Source organism: Paroedura picta, chromosome 7 (genome assembly GCF_049243985.1).
Source record: "Paroedura picta isolate Pp20150507F chromosome 7, Ppicta_v3.0, whole genome shotgun sequence".
In the NCBI taxonomy this organism is placed as follows: Eukaryota; Metazoa; Chordata; class Lepidosauria; order Squamata; family Gekkonidae; genus Paroedura; species Paroedura picta.
The window spans coordinates 36,811,638-36,824,747 of record NC_135375.1 but is presented as its reverse complement, the minus strand read 5'-3'; the positions used below and the strand labels follow the sequence as shown (position 1 = coordinate 36,824,747).

The 13,110-nt window shown below is 40.1% G+C and overlaps 1 long non-coding RNA gene across 1 annotated transcript; it reads left to right on the top strand.

Annotated features, from left to right (window-relative positions):
* The first annotated feature begins 4,030 nt into the window (after window positions 1–4,030).
* LOC143841762 (uncharacterized) lies at window positions 4,031–12,857 on the top strand. The gene is made up of 4 exons (XR_013232793.1): window positions 4,031–4,152; window positions 6,397–6,485; window positions 10,211–10,446; window positions 12,757–12,857. It is a non-coding gene; the product is annotated as an uncharacterized LOC143841762 (long non-coding RNA).
* Window positions 12,858–13,110: the final 253 nt, after the last annotated feature.

Below are 13,110 nucleotides of genomic sequence, written 5' to 3'. Positions count from 1 at the left end.
AGAGGATAGTATTTTTCGGTGGATAATGTGCCAAAGCAGATGAGGCTACTATCCCTGATGGCCTGTTCTAATGCCTATGGCTTTTTCTGAATCACCTACTACCGGTACTGCTCTTTCTGTCTCTAGATAAGATACTTGACCATCTTCTAGTTCTGTTTGCATTCAGTTCACTGTTTATGATCACGGAGTCAAATGTTTGTAAAGCATTTGGATGCACCCAAGGAAATGTGGTGGCATCCATTTGGGTAATGAGATGGCTTTCAGCAGCAACAAATACTAGTCCACATTTTCTGCTTTCAGTGGTTAAAAGGCATTTAATTAAAAGAGGATCAGGATGTATATTGAAATATGAAAAATATGTAGTGTGCATGATTCAAAAAAAATATGAAGAATATCCTACAGGAGGCAGTGGAGGAGATGTGTATTTCGCATAGGAACGTCCTGATATTTTTCAAATGTCGTGACTGGTTCATTTGGAGATATCTTGCTCCTTTGAACCCACTTCCTCCTTTCTTGCCTCTAGAACACAGAGAATGAACACTTAGTCAGTTAGGATTCTCTCTTTAGAAAGATGTTTCTGTTCTCAATAAAGCTATTTATTTCTGAAGTAGCTGTACCCATCCTTTGAATATAGAAGAAGAAGAAGAAGAAGAAGAAGAAGCTTGTATTCGCCTTCCCTTTGCTCTCACCACAACAGACACCCTGTGAGGTGGGTGAGGCTGAGAGAGCCCTGATATCACTGCTCGGTCAGAACAGCTTTATCAGTGCTGTGGCGAGCCCAAGATCACCCAGCCAGTTGCATGTGGGGGAGTACGGAATCAACCCAGCTCACCAGATTAGAAGTCCGTATGCCTAACCACTACACCAAGCTGGCTCTTTAAGCAACTGGTGCTGTACTCCTCCTTTGAATAATTGAATCATTGCTTTAGGAACATGTACCTAACTATGGCTGTGAAGTCTCAAGAATGCCAACAGTTATCAGAAAAACTTAATCTTGGTCAGTTTATGATAAATATTTGTTATACTGTAATATTAGAAGCCATGTTATACATTACCAGTTTGAGCACTAAAGGATGCCATTCGGGCTGAAATACATTTGGTCAGGGTCAAAATCTGTCATTTTTATTGTTGTACATTATGAATGATAATTGAGGCTATTGTGAGGGCCAATATTTGGGTTTAATTTACTTTGAAATAACTACATGCATATTTTGTATATTGGTTAATATGAATTCATTTTAAATTAGACTACTGGTATTATTGAGCCTAAACATTTATATTTTTTCTTGGCCTTCGGGTACTTAATTCAATTGGGCTTGAGTTTATTCCATCCGTTTTCTCTGTCTTCTCTCTTCTTCTGTCCTTGTGCATTTTAACATTTGGACGATGATGATGATGATGATGATGATGATGATGACGACAATAACAACAACAACAACAACAACAACAACAACAACGACAATGACAATGAAGACTACAATCCTCTCCTCAGTGCTCCTGATGACTGGCTGCTGCAGTTACTGCTACTGTTCTTTCTAGTCCACCCAAAAGTACTTTCTGCTGTATGCACCATATTTGAAGACATGTATACCCACTTGAAGACAGTTATAGTATTCCAAGTAGGATCCAGATCTTTCCTTTCTGCAGTGTTTCACTGTCTTCATGTGGTGTTGCTTGCCAATCAAAGACAAATTGGAGGGACAGGGATTATGGTGTCTTCCATGTGGAACTCCCTGCCCTGCAAAAAGCTTTTGAGCATTGAAGATGAGGTCATATACACAACCAAGGAAGTGACACAAAAGTTCATACCCTGACAAAAAAAATGTTAATCTGTAAGATGGAATGTTGCTCTTTTCTACCAATAGAAAGCATTGTTATTGTTCCAGTGAAGGTATTCCTCAGAAGTCTTACTCTTTATGCCTGCACATTCAGAGGTTAGATCCATAGTGACCATGAACAGAGTTTTTTCACTCAAAGAATGGCCTCCATCTTGAAGCTTTCCTGTGCTCATCTATTGTTGGTGCCACACTAAAACAATTCTCGTTATGCAGGCTTTCAATTAATGACTTGATATAAATTATCATTTTATAGACTGTTTTTGACCTGTTTAGAAAGCAGCTCTTTTTGAGCTACTCAGTCATATTATGACCTAGTTGGATTTTGGATGCGGAGTTGTTAATTATTAACAACTTTTATTGTGTCATGTTTTTATTATGAACCAAGTTTGAGTCCAGCAGCATTTTTAAAACCAAGAAGTTTAATTCTGTGGGTATGAATCTGCTGGTGGTCCCGGGCCGCTGGGACATTCGCCTGGCCCTGACCCCAACCTGGAATGAGCTTCTGGAAGAGCTAATGGCCTTGCTGGAGTTACCAGCTTTCCACAGGGCCGAATGCTGGCAGGGGCTTCTGGGAATTGTAGTCCATGGACATCTGGAGGGCCGCAGTTTGACTACCCCTGCCCTAGAACCAGTGAAATCAGGACCCTCACTCCTAATGAAAGAGTTCCAGACTGCACGCTGGACAGGGGAAGAGAAAATTAATTTTTAATGAATTGCCATCATTTCTGTCTGGGGATTTTAAGGGTTGTTGTTTTATTATTTTATTGTACACCTCTGTGAAAGCAGTAGTATATAAGTGAAAATATAAATTTGATGAAGGGTGCATGCACATGAAAGCTCTTCCCCAGAATTAAATTTTGCTTGTCTTAAAGGTGCCACTGAACTTGCAACTTGGGTCTGTTGCTTCATAACGATATGGCTGCTCACCTGAAACTATGGTTTTATTATGTTTTAATTTTGTAAGCTGCCTTGAGAGCTTCTGTAGAATGGTGGTTCAGACATTTTCTGAATAGATAATAAATATTAAGAAAGTGAAAAGTCTGACTTTTTATAAATTGTTGTTATGTTTGGTTGTTGAATTGGTAGACTATTTGTCCCATTATACCTGCAGTTGTTACCTTTTCTTGTTGTTAGCTGCTATAAAAGCTATATCTGGAGTGGCTTATTTTAGAAGTGTTGTAAGGTGATAACTGGTGGGAAATGATATACGTGTCCAGTTCCACGTATGTTTAGCTGGACAAGGCTTACCAAAACAAGTCCCACATTCTCACAGCATCTCACGCATTATTGTGTGCATCCTTTCCATACATAGTATGAAAGAAATACTGTAATAGTTCTCACAGCCTTTTTAAAACGCCAAACTACCCCAAAAATCAACATAACCAGATCCATCTTATGATTCAGAGTTCATTATTTCCCACTATAAACTTACTTTAACTCTGATAATCTATGAGCCATATCACATGATCAGCAGGCACTGTATGTTATAAATAACATCCTACATCAAAGATGAACAAATTGCTTTGATGCCTTTTTAAAAGTCAGTGGTTTCTGAATGCTAACATTTTTTTCCTTGATCGTATGATAGGAGATCATTATACAGTTGAGAACACCTTGTTTCCATTCACAGTTGCTATTTTTATGAGAAGGCATTAACCTCTGACCTTGGAGATATCTGTATCAGTAGCACTCAGATCAAACAAATACATATCTCCCAAAAAAGTGTCTGTACAATCCGGGATCATGTCTGTCCATAAGAATGCTGGATCAGAATTGTTCTTCATGCATTCAATTGTATTTTACACTGACATGAAATTATCAATGATTTCTGTGTTTCCCTGGTAATAAAGAAAACACAAAGTGTCAAAAAGTAAAGCAATGGGCTATTAATCACAACCCCTTGATAACCCTGACCCTAGTAAAGCATACCATCTGCTGTGTGTTTTCTGTGGCTACAAGCCAGAGCCAGGATAAGGGAAGCAGCCGTTTCACTAGTCAAATATTAACATTGCACAGCATGTTGATTTTGTAACCACCCTGCAAGCTCAGAGTCAGAGCTTTTAATGGGACTGTCTTTGATTTGGCTGCCATCCCATCTATTAATATTCCTGGAGTGAGTAATCCATGTGAACAGACAAATGCTTAAAAAAATCATGTCTAGGCTGACCTCGAAAGGGCCACTCCCTCTTCCATGAGAAAATGGGAATAATAAGTAGGAGAAACATAGTGACCACACTAAAGACAAAGTCATCCAATCTCCATCAAAGGAGACCAAAAATATCATCTGTGAGAGGAGCCTCCTAGGAATTCCCAGGTAATTGATGGAAGAGGTATGAAAGTGCCTAGCTGCTCATCCACTCATATCACCTTTTTCATCTTTTTGTAAGAGCTTTGTTCCTTCCTTATCATTCAGTGGCTTGGTAGGGGTGGTGTGCATTTCAATAGAAACTAATCAACATGAAAAATATTCTTTAATATGGTTATTGTACTATTCCAAGTTTCATAATTAAGTTTTTACCATTGAAAAAGCCTGAAACATTCTTCAGGCTTCAAGAAACCCCAGAAGTAGCTTGATTGTGCAGAATATGGTTGGGAAGCAGAGCTGTGCACATGCCCACCAGGGGCCCCTCCCCTTCTCACCCCCACCAAGCCCATCAATGGCCATTGGGGGCATCAACATGACCTTATATATTTAAAAATATATTTAAATTAATATATTTATTAATTCTTCCAGGGCCTTCAAGAAACCCCAGGGTTTCACAAAACCCTGGTTGATAAAGCCTGGGCTATACAAACAATGGAACTGGTAGTAGAATAGACTGAATTAATACCACAATTGTATTATACTGTTAAAGGGAAAGGATGTCTGATAAAGGATGTCTATGTCCAGGGTTGTAAAGGGAAGAGGGATAACTGTATATTTTATTTTATCTTTGTATTTTGAGTTTCCTTTCATTGTATTTTTTAATTTTAATAAATTAGAGGGGGTGTTTTAAAGGTCATGTGAAAAGAGTATGGAGAGGGAGGCCCAAGCTGCCTGAATCTCCCTGCCAAATAGGATTGCATTGATAGGTTTCTTTTCTATATAGAGCATTTCCATCATTCATCACCCCCACTGTATGGGGGTTAGATCAGAAGGTTAGATCAGATACACACATAGTGCCAGCAATTCCCAAGCTTCCAAGCTTCCAAGAAGAAGAAGAAGAAGAAGAAGAAGAAGAAGAAGAAGAAGAAGAAGAAGAAGAAGAAGAAGAAGAAGAAGAAGAAGAAGAAGAAGAAGAAGAAGAAGAGTTGGTTTTCTCAAAGCGGCTTGCAATCACTTTCCCTTTCCTCTCCCCACAACAGACACCCTGTGAGGTGAGTGAGGCTGAGAGAGCCCTGATATTATTGGTCAGTCAGAACAGCTTTATCAGTGCCATGGTGAGCCCAAGTTCACCCAGCTGGCTGCATGTAGGGGAGCAGGAAATTAAATCCATCTTACCAGATCAGAAGCCGCCACTCCTAACCACTACACCAAGCTGGTGCGCCAAGGTGGTTGCACTGCTATCACTTTGAAAACTGTGTATGACAGTCAAGTTTAGTATTTGCATTCTTGAGGTTCCTCTGTGTCAACTGTGTAGCTCTTCCTGCCTTTCTTGGAGTGCCAAACATTGCCATGCCATGTTCTGCTATTCTGCCTATGTTCTATGAGGACTGTAACTGGTCCAAGGTCACTCAGCATGTGGAAGAGCAGGGAATGAAACCCAACTAACCAGATTAGAATCTCCCTAGCTCAGTTTTCTGAATGTAATGCTGACTAAAGAGAGTCATCTTGGTGTAATGTTTAAGAGCAGCAACATCTAATCTGGAGAACCAGTTTTGATTCCCCACTCCCCCACATGCAGCCAACTGGGTGACCTTGGCCAGTCACAGTTCTCTCTCCGCCCCACCTCCCTCACAGGGGGTCTGTCATGGGGAGAGGAAAGGTAGGTGATTGCAAGCTGCCTCATAGTTCTGTTCTTACAGAGCAGTCCTGTCAGAACTTTCTCAGCCCCACCTACTCCACAGGGTGTCTGTTGTGGGGAGAGGAAGGGAAGACAATTGTAAACTGCTTTGAGACTCCTTTGGGTAATGAAAAGTGGAGCATAATTCTTCTTTTCCTAGCAATTGCTGCTACTATTTATTGAACATGGCATGCTATGCCCCATATTAACCAGATTTGAGGCTACTTGTGCAGTGGCATTACATGCCTGCATAGGACACAATTGTATAGAACATAGAAATTGTCTTTTCTGAATGTTTTGCAATCAAATTAAGAAGAAACAAGGTTCATGGAAAAACTCATCCAAATATTGATGGAGGGAAAAAAGGTTATTCATTGAGTCATTGGAATCCCTGCTTATGCTGAAGATTGACATCTTCATAATGCATTTCTCTGAGGGTTAATTATACAAAGTAGTTTCCCTGCTTTATAATTTTGGTGTAAATGTATTTTCAAAGTATTTTCAACAATTTGAAATCCATGTGCTGAAATCCACTTGCTGAGTACATCCATCATTACCTTCTTTCCCTCACTTAGGGCTGAAAACCACATTTGATGAGGAAAAGGTAGTCTAGGAAGAATTCCAAGTATGTGCATCTGGTAATTACAATCCTATCTTAATCCAGGTAATGGGAGCTACAACTGCAGTTCCACTATTACTCTCAGGTCAGCTGTGAGTTAACAGACATGGTTTTTGGAGTAATAACAGAATCACAGAATCATAGAATCACAGAATCATAGAATTGGAAGGGGCCATACAGGCCATCTAGTCCAACCCCCGGCTCAATTCAGGATCAGCCCAAAGCAACCTAAACCAACCAGATGCTCACCTAAGTGCTGGGTACTGAAAGATTACATGGACTCAAACAACAATAAAATGCTTAAAACCAATAATAATATAATAAAACATTTAAAACAGCATCTATAACCAATAGCAGCATCCATTATTATCATAGTTACCAGCAATGGTGTCTATCAGTAGATCTTTTCCAGATTAGATTGGAAGCTTCCTTGAGACTCCTTCAGGTAGTAAAAAGCAGGCTGCAAGATTTTTCTCCTTCTTATTAAAGGAGAGAAAGCAAAAGCTAAGGAAGAAGTATGCAGTTGTTCACAATGCAAGATCAGTCTGGGAGAGATCTATTAAAACATTCAAATATTGTCTACAGCCAGTGGGAGGGAATGGTGAAAAGTTTCCCTATGATATCAAGTTCTCTAGGATGTTAAATCCACAGCAAACTGTGAAGAGCTCCAAGAAAATTGAGAAAACAGTCAACTATAGTTAGTGATTCAATGTAATGCTTCAAAAAGGCATAATTTGACAATTACAACATTGTCTGCAACAGCTAAGAAAAATTAAAAGCTCCATGAATCAGTGAAAATGCAAAGTTCAGAACTAGTGATTATGACAAAGAAAGGAGTGAATGTAAAACAAAGTATAATAATGTAACTATATAAATATAGTATGCATCTACATCTGTTCCTCCAAGATTATAAATTGCTGTAGATTGTCATGGTGATTTTCCTTTTCTCTGCAGTTTTTCTATATTTAAAAAAATGATATCCAACTGTTCAATTTGTCCAGTTGTAGGTTCTTTGACAGCCCTGTCAACTGGCAACACAAGACATCTAGATATAGTGCCAGTTTGTAGCATGTCAATGAATGTGCATAACTTTTGCCACTTGGTGTTTCAAACACACAGCTGTTCCAATGTGATAAGTTTGTCTGCCTCCAGTCTTGGCAGTGCAGATTTATTTATTGGGAAATATGTGTAATCGTGAAAGGAATATGAGCATTCCATCAGTTTTATTGGATTGCATATCTCTAGATAATATGGTACTCAGCTAATGTCATGGAGACCAATACATTTCACGGCTCTTTTCCCTCCATAATTCTTAAAGTTGTTTTCTCAGAATTATTAAACACAGTGGAAGTAATGCCTAGCAGTCTGAAAAGCCAACAGCCTAAAGGAGCACTAAACATTTTCACGACAGCTATTTTCAACAGCAACTAGACTCCGACTATCAATACTGGCAATAAATTGAGCTCATTTTAGTTAATTGAACTTGTGTCTGCTTCTGCAATTCAGGGAGTATTAAATACTAGGGAAAACTTCCATATGCTCTGCAAAAACACACATCGTTTTCCGGGTTTCTGCATGTGGCACCATTTTCCCCATGCAAGCCTCACTGTCATATTTTTGATTCTGCATGGCACTTACTCCTCATGGCAATGAGCATACATTTTATGCATCATCTCCTCACAGTATTGTAAACTTACTTTGCCATGACTTTTTCCTTTATGCTGGTTCCAGGGGCGTCTTTTTTGCATGCATAACATAATTGTGTTTTTTTCTCCTCCCCTGTGCTAACGTACACCAGTGGGTAAAAGGAAAGCCCCTTTCTGTTTGTAGTCCCTTGTCGACCAATATGAGCTCCCCTCATTTGGTCTGGCCCCTCCCACCTCTGCTATTAAAACATTACACCAGCAGAAATCAATTTATTCATTACATCAGAGACATTTCAATCCACTCTTTAAGAGGAACAGCATACCTCAGAGGGGAAAAGGTGGTAGTGGCATTCAAAAGGATGTGTGTTCCCATGGAAATTTCTTGTTGAAGTCTCTATGTCCATGAAATACAATTCCCATGAGGGCCTGCCAGCAGCCTGTGTCAAAATGCCAGTCAGGTGAAGTTGCAGCTGACCATAGCCTACCAATGAGCATCTAGTACAATGGAGGAAGTACCACTCAAACTTAAGGATTTGTTGTTGAAACTGTTTCAAATGCATAATCATTTACTATGGTCTACTGTGGTGTGCAATAAAACCCCACAGTATCAGAGCACATGCATAAATGGAAGCATTTTTAAAGGGGTGATTTAAAAGGGTCAGTGAACTGACTTCAGTGAAAATGGTAAGTGCACAGTACTCCCTGGTTGCAGTTAGCTTCTTTTACATGAGGAGCAGAGCCTTGCTAACATGGTTTGATAGATGAAATTTCTGTAAGAAAGTGCCACTGTTCAATAGGAGAGTGGGTGGGGCAAGCAACAGATTGTTGCTCCATCTTGAGAAGAATAAATATTTATGCCAATAAAAGGTTACTGACTGAGAAGAATAAATAATCAATGAAAATAAAAAGACATGTATATGTAAAGGATAAGCAATTATTAAAGACTATAAAAACTGAACTCTAGGCCCTGTTCAACTTCAGGTTATGCCAGAAGACCAACATCATATGGAAGGTCCCTTATGCCTTTTCCTGCATTCCCTACCTCAGGTTTGCTGGGATGCTTAATTCCTGTCTCACCTCTTTTACAACAGCTTTGTAAAAAAAAACAAACACAGTAGTCTGACCGGAACGCAAGATATAGCTCATTAATGGTTGTACTTTTTCTACCTATTCACCATCTTTATTTCTATAATAATCTACAGCTACAAAAATATCTTACAAAAAATAAAAGCTTTGTTCCAGACCTGAAATAGGGAAATAGTCATTCCAAAAGATTTTTTTCCCACGAAATCTGGAGTAGAAAATAATCTGGAAAGGAATTTGGAACAAAATTTATGTGATTCTTTTTTCCCCAGTATTTTTTTTCTGATTTCAATATATTTCCACATTATTTAACTTTGCAAAATATTTGAAGTTCAAACTAGAATAATACACCCTGAATCCAAGAATACCCTTATAAACTGCTCCAGCTTCAACAGTAATCTGACACATGAAAATGTGCTACAGTTATACAGCACGAATGAGGGGAGGAAGATCTCTTTATCCCAGCAACAAGACAAGTGTATAGAGCTTGCAACTTTGTCAACTGTCTGGGTTCCTTATATATAAATTATAGACTGTATCTTCTCCATTGTTGCCTTATGATCACTCAACCCCAACCTCTGGCTTTTAAGGAAGTGCCAAACATTTAAAAGAAAGAAACAAAAGAAATTAAACCTGAACCTCATCTGATTCACACAACAGTTAGAAAAGATTCAGATGTGCATGTCCCACATCAAAAGGGAGGCTGTGGGTTTTTGGATTCATGACCACTGAAGCTTGGGCTCCTCTTTCACTTATGTGTTTAGTCTTGGCATGTTAAAAGAATTTACAACAAATATATATTTTGCTTTTGCTTTTTACATGTGGCAAGACACACTCTTATATTAGAGATCTGGTCTCGGCAAGTCACTCTGGTGGCTTTCTGTATTCAGACATCATTTACTTTGGGGACATTCCACATCATGCCTTATTTTGACTAGCAATTGTATCATTGCGATGGGGGCCCTTCTATATAGGGACCTTGGTCTTTTCACATAATCATCTTGGTCTGTTCTTTAAAAAAAGAACACTTCTGTTCTCTAGGTTTTCCGCATATATCTTCCCTTCCTGTTGAGTCAAGCAACTGAATCAAAAGTTCCAAACCAGGTTTATTACATCGCTTCTGCATCTAGGGATGTCAATCCCCAGGCGGGACTTGGAGATCCCCTGGAATTATGTCATTTCCAGAAAAAAAGAGATCAGTTACCCTTGAGAAAATGGCTGCTTTGGAGAGTGCCTCAAATCTCATCCACTTCCAGCTCCAGCTCCAAAGTCTCCAGGTATTTCCCAACCTAAATTTGGCAACTCTATTTGCATTGTCCAGTAAATGCTAGGCCTAAGACAAATCTCCTTCCTCCTGCTCTCTGTTTCTTGACAGACTACCTCTAAAGACAAGCAGTGCTTCCACCTCTGTTCATAGCCACTATTATAAGAAGACCACACTTTGGTTTTACTGTATTTTATATTTTATCTGTGTGAGCGTATATTGGGAGGGATGATTAGATAGACCAGACAAGACTAGCAGATAGCAGATGTGTACATAGGCTTTTATTAATTTGTATGTTTAGCAAATGCTAATAGGTAAGGTGACCAGATTGTCCCACTTTTGGAGGGACATCTGGGGGCACCTGGCAAATTGTACTTATGTTGAAATTTAAAAATATATAATACAATACTATTTTTGCGTTCTATGCATTCTATGAAAATGTTTGTTGCTCCATATAGACTAAATTTTTAATCAAGAACCCCCTCGGTCAATGGTGTCCCGCTTTACCAATGTTAAAATCTGGTCACCTTATAATAGGGCATGCTTTTGCCACCATGACACTGAGAGTTGGTAATAAAGCAGGACTGGGCTAGCTGAAAGAACAAAATGGGTAGATTGAAAAAGCTCTCTGAAGGACATGGTTTGTTTTACAAGCTTTGGATCCAAAAAGGACAAAGAAGACAGAGCTGAAATTACTAGCTGGAAAGAACTGAACAATCCATCCTGGGAGAGCTCCAGTGGGTTGGAAGAGTTCAAGAGCAAGAATTGCTAACAGCTGAACGCTTAACTGACTGCACTGAAATCAGCACCCAAGTAGAGAGCTGCCCCATTTGTCTTGCCAGGAGATGTGACACATCAGTGTTGGTTATAACGCCACAGCTTTATTACCTCCCCAAGGGAGGGCTGGCACAGCATGGGAGAGGGAGCCTGACCTAGCAATCAGTGGACTGGATCAACATACCACAGAGTCCAAAGGCACCCTGGGATCCGCACCATTCTCCACTAGGCTGTAAACTGCATGGAGCTTTTATTCCAATCCCAGGCCAATTCAGTCCCTGCTGTCTACACAGAATGCGATTTCCATTTGGATTTTGGGCAGTTTAAATTTTCCTTCTGCAGCAAGAAGGATTGATCTGGAGTGACCCTACCTTTATTGTGCAATATCTTAGAGTGCTTTTAATTCTCAATATTTTAAGATTCAGATTGAGAAAGCAGGCTGTTCTGAATCTAGGCTTTGCTCCATGGTAGAGAACCCCTGATTGGACAAAGCTCCTCATGTCACAAGTTTGCCTTAAAGGAAAAGCCCCTAATTTCTCTCAACTTCTGTCAGTCTTGGATTTTTTTCTCCCTCCTCTGCCTTCTTCGATTCTCTCCTCCCCCCTCCAAGAAAAGAAAGAGGTTCCCTGCTTGGCTCCTCTCCCCCCCTTCAAGAAAAGAAAGAAAGAGGCTTGGCTCCCCCCCCCCTTCTGAACTACCCTAATCACGTGCAGAACACTTTCCTGTTTCAATGGGGAGGGGGGAGAAGAGGAAGACCTGAGTTCAAATCGATCTGAATTCAACAGGATTGACAATGGAATAAACAAAGTAAGTGCAGACTCTGCCCTGGACAGCAGATCACCTTGCCTACTGAAATCCACTGCTAAGGGAAGTGCCCTATGTGGTGGAGCCAAAGAGGCACAAACATCAGTTGACTTCCCCCAGGCTACCTGGCAAAACAAGCCCTTGGCCTCCCAGCTGGTTAAGCAATGTTTTTTTACATGCCGCTTCTTAGGGAGACCCCAAACCCCAGGGAGTCTGATCATACACTGGACTCCCTGCCAACGGGCTCCATCCCATGCAAACCCGCAGCTGTGATGAAATATTAACCATGAACATCCACCTCGGTAAAATGGTTGTTTACATATCACCATAGGGTGGGTGGAGGGAAGTTGCTCCTGCGGCATCCTAAGCAAAGGGGCTGGGACTGAGCACATGGTGCCTTTATACGTGCCACAGGTCCTGTCTTACTCCCTGACCACAGATGGCCAGTGAGGAAGATGCGTCTGCTTCCAGCCAGCCCTCCACAGCATTAACAAGTGGCTGTGGTGAGTCTTGGCCGCACTTTTTACTTAAATAAATTGCATTTACATTTTGAGTTTATGAACATTACCCTAGATTTTGAACCTGGACTTTGGGACTCAAGCGGTTATGTGTTAATTACATTATATTATACTTGTAAAGACTAAATTGGTGCTATGCCCATAATAGGGGTAGGAAAATTTGGGGAGTAACATCTTTGCCAATAGCACCATGCTGAACATTTGACTTTTCCTTCCTGTTGCAGATATAAAGCCAGTAGTATGAGCCTTGGGCCCAAACGAAAGCTCTTAGTTTACTACTTGCAGAATGCACCTTCATCTGAGCCAGCCACTGAATACAGGACTCAAAACATATGTTACTCCTTTGTTGTTTTATTGATTCATTGGTATCATATTCTCTAGAGTTGTAAGGCTTCAGAGAGAAAACTGGAAAACAAATATTAAATACATAAATAGCGGGAATGAATGGTTTGGCTATAATGTGCATTTATTGCATCCAGTCCTCACCAAAATCTGACAAGATCAGGCTAGCCTGAGCTACCAAATCAGGATGAGTACTGAATAGCACAAGGCATTTCTCCTGAAATAATTTCAAAAGC